Genomic DNA, 26,497 nt, shown 5'->3' with positions numbered 1-26,497 from the left:
CATCGCGCGATCCCGACCTCCACGCAAAGGATGACAATCAATAGACTAATCATGCTCAGATTTCATCACATAACGGTTCACCATACGTGCATGCTACGGGAATCACTAACTTCAACACAAGTATTTCTAGCTCGACAACACCTTACTAGCATGACTTCAATATTACCATAACCACAACTCAAAAATAATTGAGATGAATCAAACTTCTCTAACTATTCAATGCACATGAAGGTGGAAGTTTTCGTATCCCTTTGGATAACTACCCCTTTTGAGACTACTTTCAAAGCATAGATCAACTACCAAGCAATGCACCGCTATGCTCTAAAAGATATAAGTGAAGCACATAGAGAAAAAGTATCTAGCTCAAAAGATATAAGTGAAGCACATGTGAGCTGAATTGTCTACCAAAAGATATAAGTGAAGCTCGACAAAATCACGGTGAGTGCATGTCTCTCTCTCTAGGTGTGCAGCAAGGATGATTGTGACACAACAAAAATAAAAGACTCCTACGATACAAGACGCTCCAAGAAAAAACACATAACATGTGGTGAATAAAAATATAGCCCCAAGTGACGTTACCGATGTATTGAAGACGAGAGAGGAGATGCCTTCCCGGGGCATCCCCAAGCTTAGGCTTTTACGGCATCCTTGAATCTCTTGGGGTGCCTTGGGCATCCCCAAGCCTGAGCTCTTGCCACTCTTTATCTCTTTGTCCATAAGAATTTCACTCAAAACTTGAAAACTTCACAACACGAAACTTAAACAAAAACTCATGATAACATTAGTATGAGAAAGCAAACCACCACTTCCTTAGTACTGTAGCAAACTTAAATTCTACTTGTGCTGATGTTGGGTTACTGTATTTTCAATCTTCCATGGCTAATACCCCCTGATACTATCCATAGTTTCATCAAAATAAGCAACCAACACAACAAGAACATAATATGTTAACAGCAGACCAGTCTGTAGCAATCTGTATATTTCGTATACTTCTCCTACTTCAAAAATTCTGAAAAATTACGACAGTCTGAATAATTTGCGTAGCAATCAGCAGCAAAAATAATCAACTCAAAAGCTCTTACTGAAAAAAATGAAAATTATTTTCGTGAGCAGAAAGTTTCTGTCTTTTCCAGCATGACCAAACGATCATCCCCAAGACTAATCATAACGGTTTTGCTTGGCACAAATGCAAAAAGAAACACAAGAAACACAATCATAACAGAATTATGAAAGTGTGGAAAACACAAAACAGAAAGAAAAAGGATAGATTCGTTGGGTTGCCTCCCAACAAGCGCTTTTGTTTAACGCCCTTAGCTAGGCATTCAATGATGCTCTCACAAAAGACAAGAATTGAAGCACAACAAGAGCATCCTAAAGCATGTGAAAATCACATCTAAGTCTAACATACTTCCTATACATAGGCATTTTATAGGAAAACAAATTGCCAAGACAACCAATAGCTGCCATATGCAAGGAAGAAGAAAGAGACAAGAGCAATCTCAACATCACGAGAGATGATTTGGTAATATGAAAGTTTCTACCAAAATATTTTACTCTCTCATAGCAATTACATGTGGGATCACATTCAAATTCAACAATATAGCTATCCCATAGGATATTCTTTTCATGATCCACATGCATGCAAAGTTGACGCTCTTCAAAAATAGTGGGATTATCATCAACTAAAGTCATGACGTCTCCAAACCCACTTTCAATAATATTGCAAATATCATATTCATCTTGACGCTTGAACAAATTTTCAAGATCAAAAGAAAAATCATCACCCCAATCATGATCTTTGCAACAAGTAGTGGTCATAGCAAGACTAGCATCCCCAAGCTTAGGGTTTTGCATAATTTTAGCATGATTGTAACTAATAGAATTTATAGTGAAACCATTGCAATCATGCTTTTCATCCAAGGAGCCCTCGTGAATCACTTCATGAATTTCTTCATCATGATTTTCAGATTCACGCATCTCAAGCAAAACTCCATAAAGATAGTCAAGTGCACTCAACTCACTAGCAATTCGTTCCACATAAGTGGGTCTCTTAAAAGAGATTAGCTAGTGGATGAGGATCCATATCAATAGATTTTCAGCAAGCAAAGATGCAAGCATAATGAAGGCACAAAGCACACAAGCGAACAGAAAGCAAGCGAGAGAAAAGGGCGAACGAAAAAGGCAAAGGAGAAAGGCAAATGAAAACGGAAAATGTGAAGTGGGGAGAGGAAAACGAGAGGCAACTAGCAAAAAAGTAAATGCAGGAGATGAGTTTGTGAGACCTACTTGGATAGATCTCTCCTTCCCCGGCAACGGCGCCAAAAATACTTCTGCTACTGCAACAAAAGACCTTCCAACGGCGCTAGAAACACATGCTGATGGGAGACTATTCTTGTCTTAATTCTCCTCAGCAACGGCACCAGGAATCCTTCTGCTATGGCTACGCCTTTAGGGACTTCCTAGGAAAATATCCAAAGGATTTCCCTGTGGCCTTGGAGCCTTGCATTGGTGTTCCCTCGAAGCGGAAAGGGTGATGTAGCCATAGTTTCCCTCAGTATTTCCCTCAGTTTTGAGAACCAAGGTATCGATCCAGTGAAGGAGTATCACAAGTGCATGCACAAACACAAAGAAACTGCTCCCAACGCTATGAAGGGGTTGTCAATCCCTTATAGATTGTTCACAAAGTAAGAACTAAAAGCAACAAAGTAACAAAGCAAAGTAAAAGCGGAGGTGTAAACGATAGATGTGAATAGACCCGTGGCCGTAGTGTTTACTAGTGGCTTCTCTCATGAAAGCAAGTAGACGGTGGGTGAACAAATTACTGTCAAGCAATTGATAGAACCGCGCAAAGTCCTGACCATATCTATGTCAATGATTATATCTATAGGCATCTCGTCCAAAACAAGTAGACTGATACTTTCTGCATCTACTACTATTACTCCACACGTCGACCGCTATCCCGCATGCATCTAGTGTATGAAGTCCAAAAGAACAGAGTAACGCCTTAAGCAAGATGACATGATGTAGATGGACAATCTCATATCAACGACAGAGCCCACCTTGTTACCCTTGATGGCAACCACTCAATGTGTGCCTTGCTGCCCCTACTGCCACTGGGAAAGGTCACCACATGGTAAGAACCCAAAACCAAGCACTTCTCCCATTGCAAGAATCGTAGATCTAGTTGGCCAAAAAAAAACCAAGACTCGGAGAGACTTACAAGGATATCAAATCATGCATATAAGAAATCAGCAAAGACTCAAATATATATCATAGATAATATGATCACAAATCCACAATTCATCGGATCTCGACAAACACACCGCCAAAGAAGATTACATCGGATAGATCTCCATGAAGATCATGGAGAACTTTGTATTGAAGATCCAAGAGAGAGAAGAAGCCATCTAGCTAATAACTACGGACCCGTAGGTCTGAAGTGAACTACTCATGAGTCATTGGAGGGGCGATGATGATGATGAAGAAGCCCTCCAACTCCAAAGTCCCCTCCGGCAGGGCGCCGAGAAGGGTCTCTAGATGAGATCTCGCGGAAACGGAAGCTTGCGGCGGCGGAAAAGTATTTTCGAGGCTCCCTTTATTTTTTTCTGATTTTTAGGGAATATATAGGCGCAAGATCTAGGTCAGGGGGCACCAGGGTGGCCACAAGCCTGCCCACTGCCGCCTCCCCCTGGTGGCGGAGTGGGGGCTTGTGGGCCCCCTGATCTTCTTCCGTTCGGGAAAAAATCATTTCGGGGATTTTATTCCGTTTGGACTCCGTTCCAAAATCAGATCTGAAAAGAGCCAAAAACACAGGAAAAAACAGGAACTGGCACTTGGCACTGAATTAATAAGTTAGTCCCAAAAAATATATAAAAGGTACATAAAACATCCAAAGATGACAAGATAACAGCGTGAACCCATCAAAAATTATAGATACGTTTGAGACGTATCACCTTCAAACTACGAAGAAGCGATGGCGGGCCCGTATTCCATCAAATGGCTTGAAGCCATGAAATCCGAGATAGGATCCATGTATGAGAACAAAGTATGGACTTTGGTGGACTTGCCCGATGATAGAAGAGCCATAGAAAATAAATGGATCTTCAAGAAGAAGACTGGCGCGGATGGTAATGTGACCATCTATAAGGCTCGACTTGTCGCTAAGTGTTATCCACAAGTTCAAGGGATTGACTACGATGAGACCTTCTCACCCGTAGCGATCCTGAAGTCAGTCCGAATCATGTTAGCAATTGCCGCATTCTATGATTATGAAATCTGGCAAATGGACGTCAAAACAGCATTCCTGAACGGCTTTCTTAAGGAAGAACTCTATATGATACAGCCGGAAGGTTTTGTCGATCCTAGCAATGCTAACAATGTATGCAAGATCCAGCGCTCCATTTGTGGGCTGGTGCAAGCATCTCGGAGTTGGAAAATTCGCTTTGATGAGGTGATCAAAGGCGTTGGGTTTGTACAAACTTATGGAGAAGCCTGTATTTACAAGAAAGTGAGTGGGAGCTCTGTGGCATTTCTCATATTATATGTAGATGACATATTGTTGATGGGAAATTATATAGAACTATTGGAAAGCATAAAGGCCTATTTGAATAAAAGTTCTTCAATGAAGGATCTTGGAGAAGCTGCTTACATATTAGGCATCAAGATCTATAGAGATAGATCGAGACGCCTCATTGGTCTTTCACAAAGCACATACCTTGAGAAGATATTGAATAAGTTCAATATGGAGAAGGCTAAGAAGGGGTTCTTGCCTGTATTATAAGGTGTGAGGTTGAGTGCGACTCAACGAACGACCACGACGAAAGATAGAGAAAATATGAGTACCACCCCCTATGCTTCAGCCATAGGCTCTATCATGTATGCCATGATGTGTACCAGACCTGATGTGAACCTTGCCATAAGTTTGGTAGGGAGGTACGAGAGTGATCCAGGAGTGGATCACTAGACAGCGGTCAAGAACATCCTTAAGTACCTGAAAAGGACTAAAGATATGTTTCTCATTTATGGAGGTGCCGAAGAGCTCATCGTCAAGGGTTACGTCGATGCTAGCTTCGACACAGATCCGGATGACTCCAAGTCACAAACCGAATACGTGTACATTTTGAATAATGGGGAAGTTAGCTGGTGCAGTTGCAAGCAAAGCATCGTGGCGGCATCTACATGTGAAGCGGAGTACATAGATGCTTTGGAAGCAGCACAAGAAGGAGTCTGGATGAAGGAATTCATCATCGACCAAGGAGTGATTCCAAGTGCGTCGGGCCCGATGATTCTGTTCTATGACAACACTGGAGCTATTGCCATTGCAAAGGAGCCCAAGTTTCACAAGAAGACCAAGCACATCAAGTGCCGCTTCAACTCCATTCGTGGATACATCCAGGACGGAGATATAGATATTTGTAAAGTACACACGACCTGAATGTCGCAGACCCGTTGACTAAACTTCTTCCACGAGCAAAACATGATCAACACCAGAACTCTATGGGTGTTCGATTCATCACAATGTAACTAGATTATTGACTCTAGTGAAAGTGGGAGACTGTTGGAAATATGCTCTAGAGGCAATAAAATGGTAGTTATTATATTTCCTAGTTCAAGATAATTGTCTATTATTCATGCTATAATTGTACTAACCGGAAACCATAATACATGTGTGAATATATAGATCACAATGTGTCTCTACTGAGCCTCTAGTTGGCTAGCTCGTTAATCAATAGATGATCATGGTTTCCTGGTCATGGACATTGGATGTCATTGATAATGGGATCACATCATTGGGGAATGATGTGATGGACAAGACCCAATCCTAAGCATAGCTCTAGATCGTGTTGTTTGTGTGCTAAATATTTTCTAATGTCAAGTATCATTTACTTAGACCATGAGATTGTGCAACTCACGGATACCGTAGGAGTTCTTTGGGTGTATCAAACGTCACAACATAACTGGGTGATTATAAAGGTGCACTACGGGTCTCTCTGAAAGTGTGTGTTGGGTTGTACGAATCGAGACTAGGATTTGTCACCCCGTGTGAAGGAGAGGTGTCTCTGGGCCCACTCGGTAATACATCATCATATTGAGCTCAGTGTGACTAAGGAGTTAGCCACGGGATGTTGTGTTTCGGAACGAGTAAAGAGACTTGCCGGTAAGGAGATTGAACAAGGCATTGGGGATACCGACGATCGAAACTCGGGAAAGTATCATACCGGTAGACAAAGGGAATTGCATACGGGATTGATTGAATCCCTGACATTGTGGTTCATCCGATGAGATCATCGTGGAACATGTGGGAGTCAACATGGATATCCAGAACCCGTTGTTGGCTATTGACCGGAGAGGTTTCTCGGTCATGTCTGCATGGTTCCCGAACCCGTCGGGTCTACACACTTAAGGTTCGATGACGCTAGAGTTGTAAAGGGAATACTATGTGGTTACTGAAGGTTGTTCAGAGTCCCGGATGAGATCCCGGACATCACGAGGAGCTCTGTAATGGTCCGGAGGTAAAGAATGATATATAGGAACTCCTGTTTAGGTCACCGGAAAAGTTTCGGGCTCATCAGTAGTGTATCGGGAGTGCCGGGAGAATGCCAGAGGACTCCCGGGAGGGGTGTGACGACCAAAGGACTTCACGGGCTGTTAGAGGAGGTGGACCAGCCCTTATTGGGATGGCGAAGGCCTTCCCTAAAGTCTCATGCGGTTACGGATAAGGAGATAAAGCAAAAGGAGGTTTAAAAGGAAGGGATCCACCTCCCTTCTTGGAGGTGGACTCCTCCCTTAGCTCGACCAAACCCCTCCTCCTTGGAGAAGGGGCCAAGGCAGCCCTCCCTCTCCCTCCTCCTATATATACTTGAGGTTTTGTGATTTTTGAGACACAACAATTATCTCTCTCCCACGGCGCAGCCCTACCTCTCTCTTCTTCCTCCTCTACAGTCCTTGGCGAAGCCCTACACGAGAACCACATAGCTCCACCGCCGCCACGCCGTCGTGCTATCGGAGCTCTCCCTCAACTTCTCCTCTCTCCTTGCTGGATCAAGAAGGAGGATGCATCACCGGGTTGTACGTGTGTTGAACGAGGAGGCACCATCATTCGGTGCATAGATCGGAATCTACCGCAATCTGAATCGTTGCGAGTACGACTCCATCAACCGCGTTCTAGCAACGCTTCTGCTTAGCAATCTTCAAAGGTATGAAGATGGTCTACTACTTCACTCGTTGCTGGTTTCTCCATAGATAGATCCTTGCATGGTGTAGGAAGATTTTGAAATTACTACGATCCCCAACAAGCTGGAGCCGCCATGTTTACCTCTCGATTGATGACTATCAATCGGCTTTTGCTCTCGACGTCACCGAAGATCATGAGAACTTTCTCTATGTTTGGATACTCAGGGGTAGCCTCTTGATTGTCCTCATCATTTTTATCCCCGGAGGGTTCTCCGCCTATCTCATGCGGGATCAGGCGACAGACTCGAGTTTTTGGACTCGTCCTTCTTCTTGCCTGCCCAATCTTTCTTCTTCTTCTTGGGCTTTATTTGGCTCTACCCCGGGACAACAGCTACTTCGGCTTTGCCTAATGGGCCGCCCTTTCGCTTTTGATTTTTCCTGGCGTTGCCCGGCTGAGGGGCTTAAATGGCTCAGCCTTTGCCACTGCAAAGGCGGTCTTCTACTTCGCCATTCGCTTACCGATTGGCGATTTCCATTTCCCAACTGAGGGACAGAGCCCCCAATCGGCCAAACTTGAGGATGAGTTCCCGGTACCGAGTGCTCGCTTTGAAAGCGCACACGACCTAATGCTCAGTGACAATTTCCAATGTGTTGTGCAACATGGTCCAACGCTGGATGTATTCCTGGAGGGTCTCGTTGCTCTTCTGAACACAATGATGTAGCTCAGTTAGGCCACCTAGGTGCTTGTAAGTGCCCTCAAATGTTTTGACAAACACTCGGGCCAAATCTCCCCGGCTATGGATACTGCTGGAGGGAAGCTCGTTGAGCCATGCCCTAGCCAATCCCTCTAGCATGAGAGTCGGATGCTTCATTGCGACGAAGTTGTCACCACCGCCTATCTGGATGGCCACTCGGTAATCCTCGAGCCAGGTCTCTGGCTTGGACTCACCTTTGAACTTGCCAATCCCCGTGGCCAATCGGTAATTGGAGGGGATCTATGCTTCATGGATGTGCCGACTGAAGCACTTGAGGCCAGATACTCCACGGCCTGCGCATGATCGGTCGACCATGTTCTACATGATTATGGATCTCGGGTATAATTGAGGGGGCCAATAGCCATCGTTCCCATAACCCTTGTGCCAATTGGGTCTTGGCCTGCGGTCATGGGGCCGGTGTCTAAGTGAGCCACCCTCGGAGGAGGTGTTCTGCTACGAACCCGATGATCATGTCGTCAATCTTTGTGTGGGCCTCTCGGAGGAGGAGGAGATCTTTGACGTCTTTCGAGTGCATGCGGGCTGTGAGCCGACTACAATGTGTTCTCTTGGATGAATCATCTATGGATGCGATGTCGGGGACTGTGACACCGCAGAGTTTTGTTGCATGGTGGTCTTCAGCAGAGCCTGGATGTGTCGAATGCCTTCTCCGACCGCAGACTCACTCGGGTGAATGGAATCAACAATCTGAGTGGCAGCGGCCAAATTTAAAATAGGTGTTTGGATCACCTCAATATGGCGAGGGCAGTTGTTCGGAAACAGATCACAGCGATTGTGATTGGAGTCGGCCTGATCCCTTGCGGCTCGAGCATCGAGTGACTGCTAGAGCCGCTCGAGACGCTCGTGCTCGGCCAAAGTGGCCTGACGCGCGTTTTCCAACGCTATCTCCTCCGGGGCTTTCCCGGTGATGGGGTTACAAAGAGCTTGCTCGCTCCTCCACCGAAGTTCCTCCTGCTGCTGCTCCATGAGTGCGGAATGTGGTGACTATCATCACCGTGGCGACGCTCTCGTCATCATGCCCAGGAGAGTTCTCCGCGGCGAATCCAGGGCCACTCCCCTCGTTGTGTCGGCCATCAAGACCTCAACGGCATCTCCACTACTTTCGCAGTCAGAGTCGCCGAGAGATTAATCACTCGATGACAGGAAGAGGTTGACGGTGGGCTCATCGTAACCGCGCATAGCCACTAGTCCTGAAGTGTCCTGGTGGGCCCCTGCGTTCTTGATCCACCGCTGCAACCGTGGGCGCTTGGGGCGCTTGAGAAGAATCGCAGCGGGGCGTGGGGGTACCAACTGGTACGGTACCGATGGCTGCTGGATCAGGACCCCGTGCGCGACCATGCTAAAATGCAACGTACCTCGAGCAAGGAGGGAATCAGTGTCTAGCAGCGCGTCCTGCAACCATCTGAATCATCGACGACAAAGCTAAGGGAGCCGAAGAGGATCTCTCCGTCGAATGTCATCATGATGAAGAAAAAAGGTAAAACTCCTACTATGTCGGATTTGCTAAACATGTAGCCCCACGGTGGGCGCCAACTGTCGTGGGAATGATCTTGATAATAATGCCAGGGGTACGAATGAGGGTGGAGCCTAGCTAGGGTACATCGGATACACTCAGATGTACGAGTTCGGGTCCCACTTGGGAGTGGTAACGACCCTACGTCTTGAGCCTCGGTGGCTGGTGTTTGCTTATAGAATATGTGATGTTACAGAATGGTGAACCCTTGGTCACGAGTGCGGGGATGGCTTATATAGAGTGTGCCACAACTAGTCAGATCTCATTACAAGGGCGAGTAAATGCTAATAACTACGGGAGTTACTAGTAACCGCAACCCTAACTTCAGCATTACTGGTAACGCATGTTTTCACTTCACTTCATGTGTTAGTTTAAGTCTGTAGCCGTTGCATTCCCTTCATTGTTCGCGCCTTGTTGTAGTCCGAGTTTAGAGGTACATTCGACTGATGTGAGACGATCCGAGTGACCTGCAGCGGGCCGAGTGATGGTACACTTGTCCGAGTGAAGTCACGACTGCACAGGTGGCTTTTGGGACACTGATTTCCATGTAGGGTTTTGGGTAGGCCTAGGGATGCAGGTCCGTAGGACTACCCCTAATGTTCAACCCCGTCAATGGGTGTATGTGCATCTTCATATACACTCAACGTACGTCATCTGCACCAATATTGATTGTTCGACTTCATCAATCTACGAGTGTATGTGTGTATCTATGAGTATATGTGTCTTTACTGTGTTCAAAAGCAAAATATGGCAAACATACTTCAACTCCCTTCATATCCAACATGTCTTAGGGCCTTATATTTTTTTCTAGATGCACGAAAAATGCAGTTGACAACTTTTTTAAGCCCACAACTACTTTATTACTAGCATACACGAAAATGCCCATACCATTCTTTTTTGCATGCACATACTTGTTTGCTAAAAGATTCAAACATATAGAAAGATGTGAGACATATAATTTGAACATGAAAGAAGATTTTTTGATAATCATGGGAGAAACTAAATTATGTTCTTAAGGGCCTTCATTAAATAGACTTATTTTGGCATATGTTAGGTATCTTTTCTAGGGTTTGATAGCAGGAGGCATCCGCATCGGTATTGTCATGGGTATACTGGCCAAGGAAGGGCAAAAGAACACTAGATCTGTGTTTCCGGTTCATGTCCCAAAGGAGTTTTGACTTCTTCGCCGCCCGAGAAAGTTGGGGCGGGACGATGATTGAACTAATGGTACCTTGCTTTATCCCATATCCCATGTCGATCGCCATCCTCACAGGACGTTGACGAGTCAGAGGATGTTGTCAATCACGAGTGTGTGCTCTAGTATGTTTAGTGTTTGTCCACGACAACATCCTGCAAAGGGGACGTCGTTGTTGCACGTTTTTTGTTCTCAAGTTCTATCTTTGTCCAATGAAGCTTAGGCGCGTTTGGTTACCTCCACCGTTTTGTTCCCATTTGCATGCTTGACCCAATTGGGCCTCGCTGAGCATATGCAGGCAAAAACCCAACATATGCATATTGATTGGTTGCCTGCATTGCATCAAGGCCCGGCTGGGTGCATGTTGTTTGGTTGCATGTGTTTGTGCTTCGGGTGTGAGCAGATACAAGCAAAATTGTTTGGTTGTGCACAAGTACTTGATCTTCTCATCCTTTTCAAATGTGGTGGACTTACCACCCATTTTTCAGCACACGACACACTGCGAGGGAGCACCACCCTCTTTAGCCACCAGGCCGTGGGGATGAGGTCCTCCGCCCCCTCTACGTTGGCGATGACCTGTGCACCACCGCCGGCTCTGTTGCACTCCATCTTCATTATCTTGTCAACAAGATGGACATCAGTTAGGAACATATGACACATGATCAAAGCTAACAAGTAGGACATCATCTATGCTCACTGAACACATCTTACAATGATCACTACTAACACATGAGAACTGCTTACAATTAACAGTGCTAACACTGATCATACGTATCAATGATCAATGATAGCACTAATCAAAGCTAACAATGATCAATGCTAACAGTGATCAAAGCTACCCTGATGAGAGCTACCAATGATAGATCAAGCCACCACTCACATGTCCAATTATGATCATGTATGTTCTACTTGCACAAACTATTTTTCACATTCGGGTATGTCCTACTTGCATTCCACATGCACTCACATGCCCTAGCAACATGTAACACCCAAGATGTGATCCTATCCTTATTTTGGCGCGAGGGCCTCGACAGGAATAGAAACGCATCTCATTGTTTTGCAGGAATGGATATCGTTACAAGTACATGTACTAAAATATGAGTATATGGAATTGGCTTACACTCGCCACAAGCTACATCACAGTCACATCAATACAACAATAAACAATCATCATGGAGAAGAGCAGGGTCCGACTACGGAGGAAAATAAACGATAAAAGAACGACGTCCATCCTTGCTATCCCAGGCTGCCGCCCTGGAACCCATCCTAGATTGATGAAGAAGAATAAGAAGAAACTCCAATTAGTACAATCGGCACGCTCACGTCAAAGTAACTCTTTACCTGTACCTATGATGTCTACGCACACTTCTATTCTTGTAGACTATGTTGGCCCTCCAAGCGCAGAGGTTTGTAGGACAGCAACAGTTTCCCTCAAGTGGATGACCTAAGGTTTATCGAACTCAGGGAAGTAGAGGTTGAAGATGATCTCTCTCAAGCAACCGTGCAATTAAGATACAAGAAGTCTCTTGTGTCCCCAACACACCTAATACAATTGTCAGTTGTATAGGTGCACTAGTTCGGCGAAGAGATGTTAAAAGGCAAGTGATATGGATGCTAAAACAAGGTATTGTAAATCTGAAATAAAAATGGCAGCAAAGAAACATGAAACAAAGCTGAAAGTAAACGGTGTTCAATGGTGGAAAGCAAGGCCTAGGCTTCATACTTTCACTAGTGGCAACTCCCAACAACATTAACATATTCTAATCACATGATATTTCCACTAAAACATGCAATGGAGACGTACTTGGAGGTCATTCCTTTGTGATCAAGAGAGGATGAGAATTATGTAGGGCTACAAAAGCACACCTCAGAGTTCGTAGTTCTCATCTATGGAGTTCCCAATGTCACCGCGGCCATCCAAATAAAGTACCACAATCACCACAACATATCTCAAGGATAGTCAAAGACAAGCACCAAGAGACTATCAATCTTCGATCAACTCACAAAAGAGTAAATCACTCATGAAAATATTCTTCTAATCCATGTCCAATAGAACGCTGTCACCATGGTCTTGGGGATTATACTAGATAAGATCAAGTAAGTACATCAATCCAATACATAGAAGAAGGGAAAACATCATGGGATCACCCTAGATTAACATAGCCTATGATCACAATCAATATCACATCATGGGAGAGAGAGATGACCACATAGCTACACATAGAAGACCTCAGCTCCATGGGATACTACTCACACATGGCTATGGTGAGCAAGAGGTTGATGGAGAGGTGCAGCCCGGAGAGGAGACGGCGGCCGACGGCGGCGGCCACGACCCTTGGGGGCGGCGGTCCTTGCCCCCTTCTTCCTTCGAGACGGTGCTGGTATGGAGGTGGTTCTCCACCCCAAGGCGGATGCATGGGAGGAGGAAATCTCGTAGCTCCTGGTGGCTCTCCACAAATTAGTTTTTTCCTCTCATTATATGAGTCGGGACGATCATCCTTGGCCCTCCAATGGATACCCCTTTGATCGAAGGTCTCTTGGGCACCTCTAGAACCTTCCTAGGAACCCCTTTCAGCCCTACTGAGGTCCCCAAGTCGTGGCTTGGCCGAATCCATCTAATATGGTAAGAGTTGGACTCAATCACGCCACCGATTCCCGTAATCCTGTAATTAGATATTTGTCCTTCAGTAAAACGGGCTTTCCTGGAGCGTCCGAACTCTAAATGGGCCGAATGTTATATCTCGAATTATAAGCATAAAATTACCCACAACTTTAGCATCTAGTATTTTTCCATTTGACGTCATCTTCGAGGTGAAAACAGACGATCTCTATAATCTGTAGGGGGGACAGATTTCACGAAAGTCAGAGTCCTACTCCAACAAAGTTTCCTCTTCTATTTTTGATAGTTCCTACACATCAAAGTGGAAAACAAGAACATTGTGCACTTCTGCAACTATTAGTAGGTTAGTCCAAATAAATCATAAACTTAATATAAAAACAATTATCAAAAGCATAAAAGTAGCATGAAACCATCAAAAATTATAGATACGTTTTGGACGTATCAACATCCCCAAGCTTAGTTCCTACTCGTCCTCGAGTAGGTGAAACAATAAAAACAAAATAATTTTTTAGGTGACATGCTACCAAGATAATCTTGATCATCATATTTGTAAAAGCATTTGTAAGCTGAGATCATAGCACTCTAAACATAGGCATGATAGATATAATTCTAACAATGAAACTGATCAACCATGTTGCAACATGAAAAGTAACACAAACAAAAGATCATGAATAAGAATGCACTTGAAAGCTATACGTTTGTTTCGAGCATAAAGAAAACATAGCAAAGTGGGGCAAAACATAAATGCTAGGACACCTTTGAAGTTCAAGTGGTGACAAGATACAAATAATTTGAGAACAAGTAATAACATAATCATGAATCAATCAATAATAAATTTTGGGACTATGCACATTATACTCAGAATGACAACTATGCTATCTTAATTGGTGCATAAAGTTAGAAGATGAAGACTCAACATAAAAGTAAAAGAAAGGCCCATCACAGAGGGAAGCAGGGATTACTCATGTGATAGAGCTTTTAGAGATTTTTGAAATCAATAAGATTGTAAAACAAGCTTTTGGGAGGTGCATAATTCGTCAACGAATGCTAGCAGATAGCCCAATACTTCTCATGCTGGACAAGTTTTGAGGAACGGCTCCCAAAATGGGGAGGATCACATCCCCTTAGTCTCCTTTGTTTATCACTATTCTGATTTCTCATGAACAAAGCGTGAAGGAGGTTTTGTTTGTTGCTATTATATTTTATGAGCTGGGCGCACTCATGCCAGTCCTTCCTCGTATTAGGGATTCGCAGATTAGACATGCAAACCCAAGATAAAGCTTGTCAAGTATTAGAAGATCATGAATTATCTACTACTTCCTCATGAGCTAAAACAGAGGCACAAAACAGGAATAATTTTGAAAGTTTTAAAGGTCGCACATGAGAAATTTACTTGGAGTGGCGGTTAAATACCACATGTAGGTAGGTATGGTGGACACATTTGGCAAACTTTGTTTTTTTGGGAGTTGGATGCACGAGTAGAGCACATACTCAATACAGGTGGAGGCTAGCAAAGAGACTCGGAGCGACCAACTAAGAGAGCAATAACGGCCATAATCATGCATAGCGACAAAACATTATTAATCAAAGCATAAATAATATTACAAGTCAAAACTAAATGATCATAGAGGCTAGAGGTGACTGGTTTGTAGTCATAACATGGTGTGAGCATGCGCCAAGTCAACCCAAATGATGCAATAAAGGAGAATACCACAATATTATGCTTCGATATGATAAAAACAACACATGATTCTTTCAATGGCACATTAAGCACTCTCTGCTATTTGAGACAAGTCATGCTACATCGATAACTACTAAGCATATAATTAAGATAATATCTAACATGACATGTTAAAGTCTAAGCCACAGTCTAAACAAGCTTCCTATTGCACCACTATAAGCATGAAATATTTTACTCTTCTCCAACACCAATCAACTTTCTTGAAACAACTCTCATAAATAATATTAATTAAATACTAGAGAGATAATCATATATAACTGAAGCAAACTAACAAGCTTTAAACAAAATATGAGTGGAAAACAAGAGCTAAACGTACTACTAGCAAAAAGTGAACACTCACACAACAATAAGAGTGAAAACCAAAGTGTTCTAAGCAATTAAAACAGAGCGTGTCTCTCTCCCAAATAAGAATGATAGTATGTAACTTATTTATGACCAGCAAGCAAAACTAAAACAAACTAAAAAGTAAAGAGCGGGACGCTCCAAGCATAGCACATACATATGAAGTGATAAAAATATAGCATGGAGAAGGACGAACTAATGATTGTTGATGGAGAAGGGGATGCACGGGGGGCATCCCCAAGCTTATACACTTGAGTCTCCTTGAATATTTATTTGGGGTGAATGGGAGCATCCCCAAGCTTGAGCGCTTGACACTCCTGGATCTTCTTTCATCATCTTCCATCGTATAGTTGAAAACTCCCTTCATACGAAACTCATCATAAGCTGATTAGAGTGGTTAGTACCCATAATAAAATATATTTTTATCCACTGGAAATAAATATTTTCATAAAAATCTACTGTTTCTCAAGATTTCGAAAAAGTTTTTTGCAAAGAAAAAGCAAGCTTAAGATTTGCAAAATGATGAAAACGCAAAACGTGGCAGAATGTGTGAAAAACATACCAGCAGGTAGTAAATATTTTTTTCAGGGCACTTCTGCAACTCAAATCAAAAAACTCGGAACATACGCCAGAAATCCAATTGTATAGATCATATTTTCAAACAAATTCAGATCAAAAAGATGATCTGGTGATTTTTGATGAATTTTTCCGTTAAGCAGACAAAATCTATTTCTAGACAGCATGTCATAACTTTTGAACTTTCTTGCAATCGGAGGCTCAAACTTGGCACGAATCTTAAAAATAAAGATACAATGATGTTGCTACAGTAGTAACACACATAAATACCACTAAAAACTGAAATTAAAAAGTCAAAGTAAAGATAAGAAGGGTTGTCTCCCTAGAGCTCTTTCTTTATAGCCATAAACATAGGCTTAAGATTTTAATGATGCTCTCGTAGGGATAATAGTTGTAGAACAAAAGAGAGCATCAAGAAGAAAATACCAAACTCATTTAAGTCTAACATGATTCCTATGCATAGGAATATTGCAATAGAGTAATTCATTGAAGCACAAAGCAATAAACATAGGAAGGCAAAACAAGTGCAGCTTCAAAACCTTCAACATAAAGAGAGGGAACTTGATATTATTGAAATATCTATAAGCATATGTTCCCTTCTCATAATAATTTTCAGTGGGATCATGAATAAACTCAACAATATAAGTATCACATAAAGCATTGTTACCATGATCCACATGCAAAAAGGTACTCTTACTCTCCACATAAGCATAATCTTTCTCATTGGTAATAGTGGGAGTAGGACTATCATAAACAGCCTAAACACTATAGATTAATTGTGTATTGGGGAGATGGTGTTCAGAAAGGGAGTAATTCCCTCCATGATCATGACTAGTTTCATATGGATAATTTCTCCTTATGTCATAGGTATCTTTACAATCATTATAAATAGGAGTTATAACATCATCATGGTAGAGAAGAGCATTATTATTGCTAGCAACTATATTTTTAAACATGTTGTCTTTATTCTTACTAACAAAAGAATTATCAATTATCACATCACTAATGGGTAAAGGACTTGCAATCCTTTCATTCCCAAGCTTAGAGCTTTCCATATCATCATTTTCAAAGTTGGTACCAAAAAGATTTTCAAGATCATAAGTAGCATTATCATCATCTCCCCAATCACAATAAGTAACATGCATATCATAATCAAAATCATCTTCAATAGTACCTACGGACTTATCATCAAGATAATTATGAATGCAATCAATCTCACCGTCCTCCATAAATTTATGTCTGTTAGGATAAAAGTTGGTGCGAGGAATATGCTCAAGACAGGTTGATACCCATTCTTTTTCCTTCTTGTTCCTCTTCCTCCTCTTCTTTTTCTTCTTCTTCACCTTACGAGGGAGTGGTTGGAGTGGAAGATTCTCCTAATATTCTGGTTTATTATTAGAAACAATAGGGGAAACTTGGGAGAAACTCTCCTTTTTTATTAGTGGAAACATAAGAGACATTTTTATGCTTTGGTAAAGTTCCCTCTTTTCTAATCTTACTTATGTAATCATGTTCATGGCAATTAACAAGACAATAGAGATGGCATTTTTGCAAAGTGTCGTTTATTCCTAAGGCATTATCATCTAGCCAAGAAGTTTTTTATGATAACTCTTCACACATCAAAAATAACATAAGTTTATCATAAAGATCAGAAGTGATCATGTTATCACACAACTGGTTAACAGTTTTGTTTTGAAAGTACATGCATTGAAAATTAAAGTGACCCTCTATACCAAAAACTTCACAAGTAAAAGGATAAAGGTCACACAATTCTCTAGCAATTTCATTTGAATCTCTAACCCAAGTGATTGTTCTTTCATGCTTATGTTGCTTACAATACTTCTCTTCTTCAATCATAGGCATTTCACAAGGTCTATCTACTCCACAAAAATTAACATGCTTATATAAAACTTCATTTTCGTGAATTGGATCATGCATGTTGAAATTTTGATTAACAATTTCATTTTCTTTGCAAAACTCTTTAAAAGGTTCATTATGCTTGATCCAATTCTCCTTAGGCATATTAAGATGTGAAGCAAAAGATTTGAGGAAATCAACAAGGAGTTGAGAATCAAGCCCGAACTTAGCACTAAACTTGTTAAAACTTGCACTTTCAACAAAGGCCTTAATGCAATCATACTCATAATTTATACCTGACTCTTTACCTTTGTCGATCTCCCAATCTTCAGTATTGCGTTGAATTCTTTCAAGGAGCTCCCATTTAGCATCAATCCTTTCGTTTGTGAAAGAACCCATAGAGGAAGCATCGAGCAAGTCTTTATCCTGTCGAGAGATCCTCGCATAGAAATTAGTAATAATCATATCTTTGGGGAGCCCATGGTTAGGACATTTTAGCATTAAAGTTTTCAGTCTCCCCCAAGCTTGAGCTATGCTCTCTCCGTTATGAGGATAGAAATTATAAACATAGTTCCTAGTCTCATGGACTTCATGAAGATGATAAAACTTGGAGTAAAAGAGAGATTTGATCTCTTCCCAATCCCGTAGGTGAGAATCATCTAGTAGCCTATACCATTCCAATGCTTTTCCTTTCAGTGACAAGGCAAATAATTTCTTTATGACTCCATCTCTTGTCAAACCTGAAATCTTAAACAACTCACAAAGTTCTGTAAGTTTCAACAAATGAATACTAGGATCGACTGTTCCATCTCCTGCATAACAATCTTTCCTAATTATTTCAATTATCCCAAGTGGTATTTCGAATGGGATACATTCAGTAGGTGGAGGAGACTTCTCTACCATGGGTGTGGTAAAGCGGCATTCCGCAAGCAGCGAACTAAGAGTGCAGTTTTCCATAAGCCTAAGTATTGAAAATAAAAAAATAAACGAAAAGATTTAATTGCAAGATATAAAGATATACCTTCAAGCACTCACCTCCCCGGCAACGGCGCCAGAAATAGCTTGATGCCTACGAACACTTCTATTCTTGTAGACTATGTTAGGCCTCCAAGCGCAGAGGTTGGTAGGACAACAAATATTTCCCTCAAGTGGATGACCTAAGGTTTATCAAACTTAGGGAAGTAGAGGTTGAAGACGGTCTCTCTCAAGCAACCCTGCAATTAAGATACAAGAAGTCTCTTGTGTCCCCAACACACCTAATACAATTGTCAGTTGTATAGGTGTACTAGTTCGGGAAAGAGATGTTAAAAGGCAAGTGATATGGATGGTAAAACAATGTATTGTAAATCTGAAATAAAAATGGCAGCAAGCAAACATGAAACAAGACTGAAAGTAAACAGTGTTCAATGGTGGAAAACAAGGCCTAGGCTTCATACTTTCACTAGTGGAAACTCCCAACAACATTAACATATTCTAATCACATGATATTTCCATTAAAACATGCAATGGAGACGTACTTGGAGGTCATTCCTTTGTGATCAAGAGAGGACGAGAATTATGTAGGGCTACAAAAGCACACCTCAAAGTTCGTAGTTGTCATCTATGGATTTCCCAATGTCACCGCCGCCATCCAAAGCGAGTACCACAATCACCACAACATATCTCAAGGATAGTCAAAGACAAGCACCAAGAGACTATCAATCTTCAATCAATTCACAAAAGAGGAGATCAGTCATGAAACTATTCTTCTAATCCATGTCCAATAAACCGCTATCACCATGGTCTCGGGGATTATACTAGATAAGATCAAGTAAGTACATCAATCCAATAGATAGAAGAAGGGGAAACATCATCGGATCACCCTAGATTAACATAGCCTATGATCACAATCCAGATCACATCATGGGAGAGAGATATGACCACATAGATACACGAAGAAGACCTCAGCCCCGAGAGAGACTACTCACACATGGCTATGGTGAGCAAGAGGTTGATGGAGAGGTGCAGCCCGGAGAGGATATGGCGGCCGTCGGCGGCCACGGCGGTGGCCACGGCCCTTGGTGCGGCGGTCCTTGCCCCCCTTCTTCCTTGGAGATGGTGCTAGTATGGAGGTGGTTCTCCACCCCAAGGTGGCTGCATGGGAGGAGGAAATCTTGTAGCTCTTTGTGGCTCTCCACAAATGAGGTTTTTCCTCTCATTATATTAGTCGGGACAATCATCCTTGGCCCTCCGATGGATGCCCCTTTGATCCAAGGGCTCTTGGGCACCTCTAGAACCTTCGTAGGAACCCCTTTCATCCCTAATGAGGTCCCCAACTCGTGGATTGGCCGAATCCCTCTAATATGATAAGAGTTGGACTCAATCACGTCACTTGTTTCTGTAATCGTGTAATTAGATATTTGCTCTTCAGTAAAACAGGCTTTCTGGAGTGTCCGAACTCCAAATGGGCCAAATTTCATGTCCATAATTATAAACATAAAATTAGCCACAACTTTTGGATCTATTATTTTTTTTCATGTGACGTCATCTTTGAGGTGGAAACAGACGATCTCTAAAATTTGTAAGGGAGACAGATTTCAGAAAAGTCAGAGTCGCACTCCAACAAGGTTTCCTCTTCTATTTTTGATAGTTCCTACACATCAAAGTGTAAAACAAGAACATTGTGCACTTTTGCAACTATTAGTAGGTTAGTATAAATAAATCATAAACTTAATATAAAAACAATTATCAAAAGCATAAAAGTAGCATGAAACCATAAAAAATTTATAGATACGTTTTGGACGTATCAACCTGCAACTCGTGTTGTAGTAATCTGTGAGCCACATGGACTCAACAATATCATTTCCAAAGGTATCAAGACTAGCAAAGTTTAATGGTTGAGGTATGGTTAAGTGGTGAGGTTGCGGCAAGTGACAAAGCATTTATGTGAGGTGGTTAACTTACGAGTACAAGAATAAAAGAGGGGGACGATCTACGCATAACGGACGTGAACTATTGATGATCAAATGAATGATCCTGAACACCTACTTATGTGAGACATAACCCCAAGGTGTCCTCAATTGGAGAAGGAGCTCACGAATGAGACAGTCATGGTTACACACTCAGTTGGCAGTTGTTAATCAAGTTTACTTCAAGTTATCTAGAACCGGATGTTAAACAAAGTTTCCATGTTGCCAGATAACCGTGGGCACAGCTTTCCGAAAGATTTAACCCTGCAGGGGTGCTCCAACTAGTCCATCACAAACTACCACACGTTGTGATGGAATGACCTCGATAAGGGAAACCCGTGATCTCCTCGGGTTCCTATTGGAAAACTTGATCCTGGAGATAACCCAAAGCATCCTCGGAATCCCTCGCACAAGACGCTCGAGAAAGGTAAAACAAGTCCAACAACGCCGCCCGGCGTGTCGACGATCCCGATAGGAGCCGCATATGTCGTTCTCAGGACATGACGGATGAGCGACGCATGCGGTGGCCTGATAGAAATCTCCCGAGTTGCCCCGGGTTGGCCCCGCATACTGTTCTGTTTTGAACCAACACCATCAACACTAGCCCTCCCTGTATTATGTTGAATTACTCCTCAAGTTCATGACGCCCTATGTTTTTAGTATTAACAGAATTATTATGTTGGCAAATATAGTACCAATGTTGGGACTTGCCAAACGAGCTTTATCCCAAAATGACAAACTACGGGGTCCCCATAACAACCCCAAGCATGTTAGGAGCGCTCATTTATGGAACATAACACCGGTAGCCGAAACTAAGGTGGCAAAGGTGGAACAAAACACAAGGCTAGAAGGCCGAGCCCTCCACCTTTTACCAAGTATATAGGTGCATTAATTTAAATAGCATTAATAAGGTGATATAACAAGAAACTCATGTTTGCACATGGAAGGAACTGCACCTGCAACTAGCAATGCTATCAAAAGGTTGAGCAAGCGGTAACATAGCCAATCAGTGACTTGCTAGGTTGTGGAAAGGTTAGAGGTTTTAATGGCAATGTTAAGAGGCCGACATTTAGTTGGTGGTAGGTAGCGAGACATAGCGATAGAAACGAAACAACTAGCATGTCAAGGATAGTAATGGTATCTGGGGAAATGATCATCTTGTCTGAGATCCCGCTTGGAGGAAGAAAAACTCTGTGAAGCAGACGAACCGATGTATTCAAACGAATCCTCACATTCCGACACGCTTGTGGAACTCTATCGAGACGAAGAGAACCGGAAACAAGAATCAACACACAATATTCACCATGGCACATACACGACATGATGCATACCCTAATATGATGCATGTCCATTTCAATTATGCAAGGCGCGACATGCCAATTCACAACATCAAACACTACACGTTAAGTGGAGCTCAATATGCAATGAGTTGCATAGTGACGAAACTCTATGTTTAATTATTTAGTTCACACCCGTTTATTTTCACGACAATATTAAATGTTGTTAAACATGAGAAGGGGTGAAGCACAAATTAACTACCTATCTAGGCATTTTAAATGAGGCCGGAAACATCATATAGCATCTCCGAAATGACCCCATGTGTTAACTTTGTAATCTGTCCAGATCTGTCCTAACCATATTTTAAGTTTGTTAAATGGGAAAACAAAGTTGTACACGTGATTCTACATGTCGTTCTAGTCCATTTACATATATGGCTCATCTCCAACGGAGCTACGGTTAATTAATTGCGACATAAACAGTTTTTAACACGTCGGCACGCAAACCAATGCAAACAGCACGCCAAACAGCTTTAAATATGCATGAGAGGTGTAAAATATTAATCCACGTGAAAATCTACACATTTTACATATACAACTTGTCGCGATCTGACGCATGGTTTAAAAACTACGCGTGTTTGAAAATATGCATGTTTTTCTGAAATTAATAAATTCGTCGGAATTAATAAAAATCCTACGGGCCGAATCTGCTCTATTGGGCCTAGCATGGCATGGGTGCACATTAACTAAGAAGCGCTCGGGCGCTGGAAAGGAGCGGTTGCTCACCTGCATGGCCCTCGGCCGAAGGGCTGGCTGGAGGGGAGGGGCAGCTGGGCCTAGGCGGCGGATGGCGGCCCATGTGGGCCGGGCGCGGCCCACGCCAACAAGCAACTCGCTCGCTCTATCCTGATCCCGCTCGAGACGAAGAGGAGGCGGCGGCGCGGCTGGCAGCCGGTGACAGAGGGGGCGAGCTGCCAGCGAGGAACGGGCTAGTGGCGAGGGCGACCGAGGAGGTGGCCAGATCTGGCCGAAGGCGGGCCTACGGCGGAGTTCCGGCAGCGGCAGATCGAGTAGTGACCAGATCGGGGCCGGCTCGACCTGCGTGTTCAGCTGGCAGCGGCGGAGCTCTCTAGTGCTCCGGTAGGGCGAGCTGCAAAGGTGGCCGGCGATGACATGGCGACGGAACTGTTGGGGCTCCGGCTCGCCAACGAAGCTCAGCACGACGGTGGCCGCATGCGGAATCTGGTTGGTGCTCGGGTAGGTGGAGGGAGGGGCCAGCTTAGGCAGGAGGTTGCGGGCTGGTTCCATATGGGCCCAGGAGGGCCTGGATCTGGCATGACGTGCCCTGGCAGCTGAGGTGGGAGAAGAGGCTGCACGGCTAGGGTTTGAGGGGGGGGGCACGGATCCCGAGGCAGGGTTGGTTGTTGTCTATATATAGACACGGGCCGGTGTTTGTAGATTTCGCCCGAATTCGGACCGTAGGATCGCGATCGAACGGCTCTGGCGATGGCTAGGGGTTAGGCTAGGTTATTAGGTTGTATAGAATAAGCTAGGCGGGAAGAGAGAGGGGTTGCTACCCGGCAATGAGAGTTATAAACACCGAAAACATCCGACGATAAACCGATGACGGTACCGCTTGGGTCGACCGTTCGGGTATCAAACGAACTACGATTGCGACGAAATTTGGCAACCGGCCTAACTACACTATATTAAGACCGCATGCCACGTTTCAACTCAATCCGAGAATGTTTTATACACACCTTTTAAAACATGGTTTTAACGATGCCGCGGGCGCGTGCGTGTGTGGTTGGTCTCAAAACGATCGACGACGAAAACAGAGAGAACCGGCAAGTAATAACATATGCATGTTTGAAAACTGGCGGCAATGGAGTGCCGATGCAATGCAGATGATGCACGTGATGCGACGGTGAATGCGACAGACAATCTACTCGCACAACGGCAATGGAATAAAAGGGGAATCTTGTGGAGTGTCGGTCTCGGGTTTATTAGGGCATATTTCTCCCTAAGTGGTTTTAGTGATTCACGATAATGCGTGTGCGGACTAATCGTGTGCATTGAGCATTTCAGATAGTTCATGACTAGGCACAAGACGATTCGATGCCCCTCAGAGTCTTTCGACTACGGTTGCTTTCTATGTTTCTCTTTGGTGGATTTGAGTCGTAGGAAAGTCGTACTATTAAGAGGGGGTCTGCGTCGGAAAGGTTTGGGTGGAATCATCACGTACACATTTCTAGTGCACCACCTTTCCCTTGTTACAATGGAGCTCCTACCTATTTTTTTATGCATGTGCAAAAGACTACCGCTGGCACAGCGGTAGTACCGCTCTAAGGGTGGTAGTAATTTTTGACTACCGCTCCGTGAGAGGTACTACCGCCCTCGGGGCGGTAGTAGTTTTTTACTACTACTCCGTCGAACTTTTTGCAGATCCTTTTCCCCTAGAGTGGTAGGCATAGTAGTATTTTCTTACTAGTGTGGTTGGTGAGCTGTCGGGCGGTAGTACCGCTCTTAGGAGCGGTAGTATCGCTTGGCTAGTGCAGTTGGTGGGTGGGTAACGGTTGGATTGTACCCCCCCCCACTATATATAGGTGTCTTCTTCCCTGAGAAGCTTACCTCTCACCTCCCCAAGCTCCATTGTTGCTCCAAAAGCTTATTATTGCCCGGTCTCTCTCCCCAGCCCATCAAACTTGTTAATTTCCTAGGGATTGCTTGAGAGAGCCTTGATCTACAGTTCCACCAAGAGATATTTGATTCCCCCCACCAATCCCTTGCAGATCTTGTTACTCTTGAGTGTTTGAGCACCCTAGACGGTTGAGGTCACCTCGGAGCCCATACCATTGTGGTGAAGCTTCGTGGTCTTCTTGGGAGCGTTCAAGCTTTGTGTGGGGATAGCCCCAACCTTATTTGTAAAGGTCCGGTCACCGCCTTCAAGGGCACCAATAGTGCAATCACGGCATCTCGCATTGTGTGAGGGCGTGAGGAGAATACATTGGACCTAGTGGCTTCTTGGGGAGCATTGTGCCTCACACCGCTCCAACGGAGACGTACTTCCTGTCAAAAGGAAGGAACTTCGGTAACACATCCTCGTCTCCATCGGTTCCACTTGCGGTTATCTCTTACCTTTACTTTGTACTTATTTTGGTTGTGGTGTATTCCTTGCTTGCACTTGTTATCCTTGTGGTTAGCATCATATAGGTTGCTCACTTAGTTGTTCAAATAGAGAACCTTTTGTTGCTAACGCTAATTTGTTAAGGCAAGCTAAAAATTGGAAATTGCCTATTCACCCCCCTCTAGTCAACCATATCGATCCTTTCAATTTGTATCAGAGCCACGCATCTTTATTAAGGGTTTCACCACCCGAAGTGTATGGTTGACGATGATGAGGTTTGGCCCGAAGGGTCCGAGGCCGTGGAGTTGGTTTCTATCATACATGACGACTTGAATGAGGCCATGGCTTCACTCAAGACGTCCATGACGATCGAAGTCAAATCCATGCTTAAAGAATTACTTGGGGAGATGAAGAATTCTCCCGATCCGTTGCTTGTGGTTAAACCCACCTCATCAGAGTCGGAGGCCAATTCCGACAAGGAAGCGGCTAAAGGTACTCAAACTTCCTCCCCTCATGACAAGAATGGGACAGAGACTTTTGCCGCGGTTCCTCCTCCCCCGTTCTATGGAGGACCGGTCCCTACACCGCATATTAATAACCTAGGTCCTCCTCCTAAACTTGTTAAAGGTGATTTCGCTAATTGGGTTTTTTTCCATCAAGTCTCATTTGAATTACATCTCAACAAATATTTGGAGAATCATCGAACAAGGCTATTACGCTCATGATCCAAGGAACCTTACTCCAAGAGAAGAGGCGGACAACCAATACAATCATTCCACGTTGTTCATCCTTCAATCCGCGGTTCCTCCAGAAGATCTTCCTCACCTGCGCCCCTTCACTCGTGCAAATGATTGTTGGGAGCACATCATGGTGTTGTACAAAGGGAGCTCAATCATTCAACGGTCTAACTTTGAAGTGGTCCTTGATCAGACCGATGAGTTTGTGATGCTAGAAGATGAGGACCCCCGTCATCTCTTCGAAGGGTGACTGCCCTCGTTGTTGCTCTCCAAGACCATGGGAGAAAAGATACGGACGACACTTGGATCAAGCGCAAGTTTCTCAAGGCCATCATGCCTTTCAACAAAGCCATGTCTTCCGTCATTCGGCAAAGACCAGATTTACACTCCTTGATCTCAGGCGAAGTGTTGGATGAGTTCACTGCTATGGATATTATGAATAAGACCGCCGACAATGCTCTTGCTCGTGTCCGGTCAAAGACAGCATCACCCAACCTTGCCTTAAGAACCAAGGCCACTGTTGATGAAGAAGAAGAGGAAGAAGATGGTTGCCCCGAAGACACAAAATACGCTTATCATGAGCACATGGCTCTTGCTTCAAGGCAGTTTTGGGGAAAC

Source organism: Hordeum vulgare, chromosome 6H (assembly GCF_904849725.1).
Source record: "Hordeum vulgare subsp. vulgare chromosome 6H, MorexV3_pseudomolecules_assembly, whole genome shotgun sequence".
NCBI lineage: Eukaryota > Viridiplantae > Streptophyta > Magnoliopsida > Poales > Poaceae > Hordeum > Hordeum vulgare.
This window is presented reverse-complemented; position numbering follows the sequence as displayed.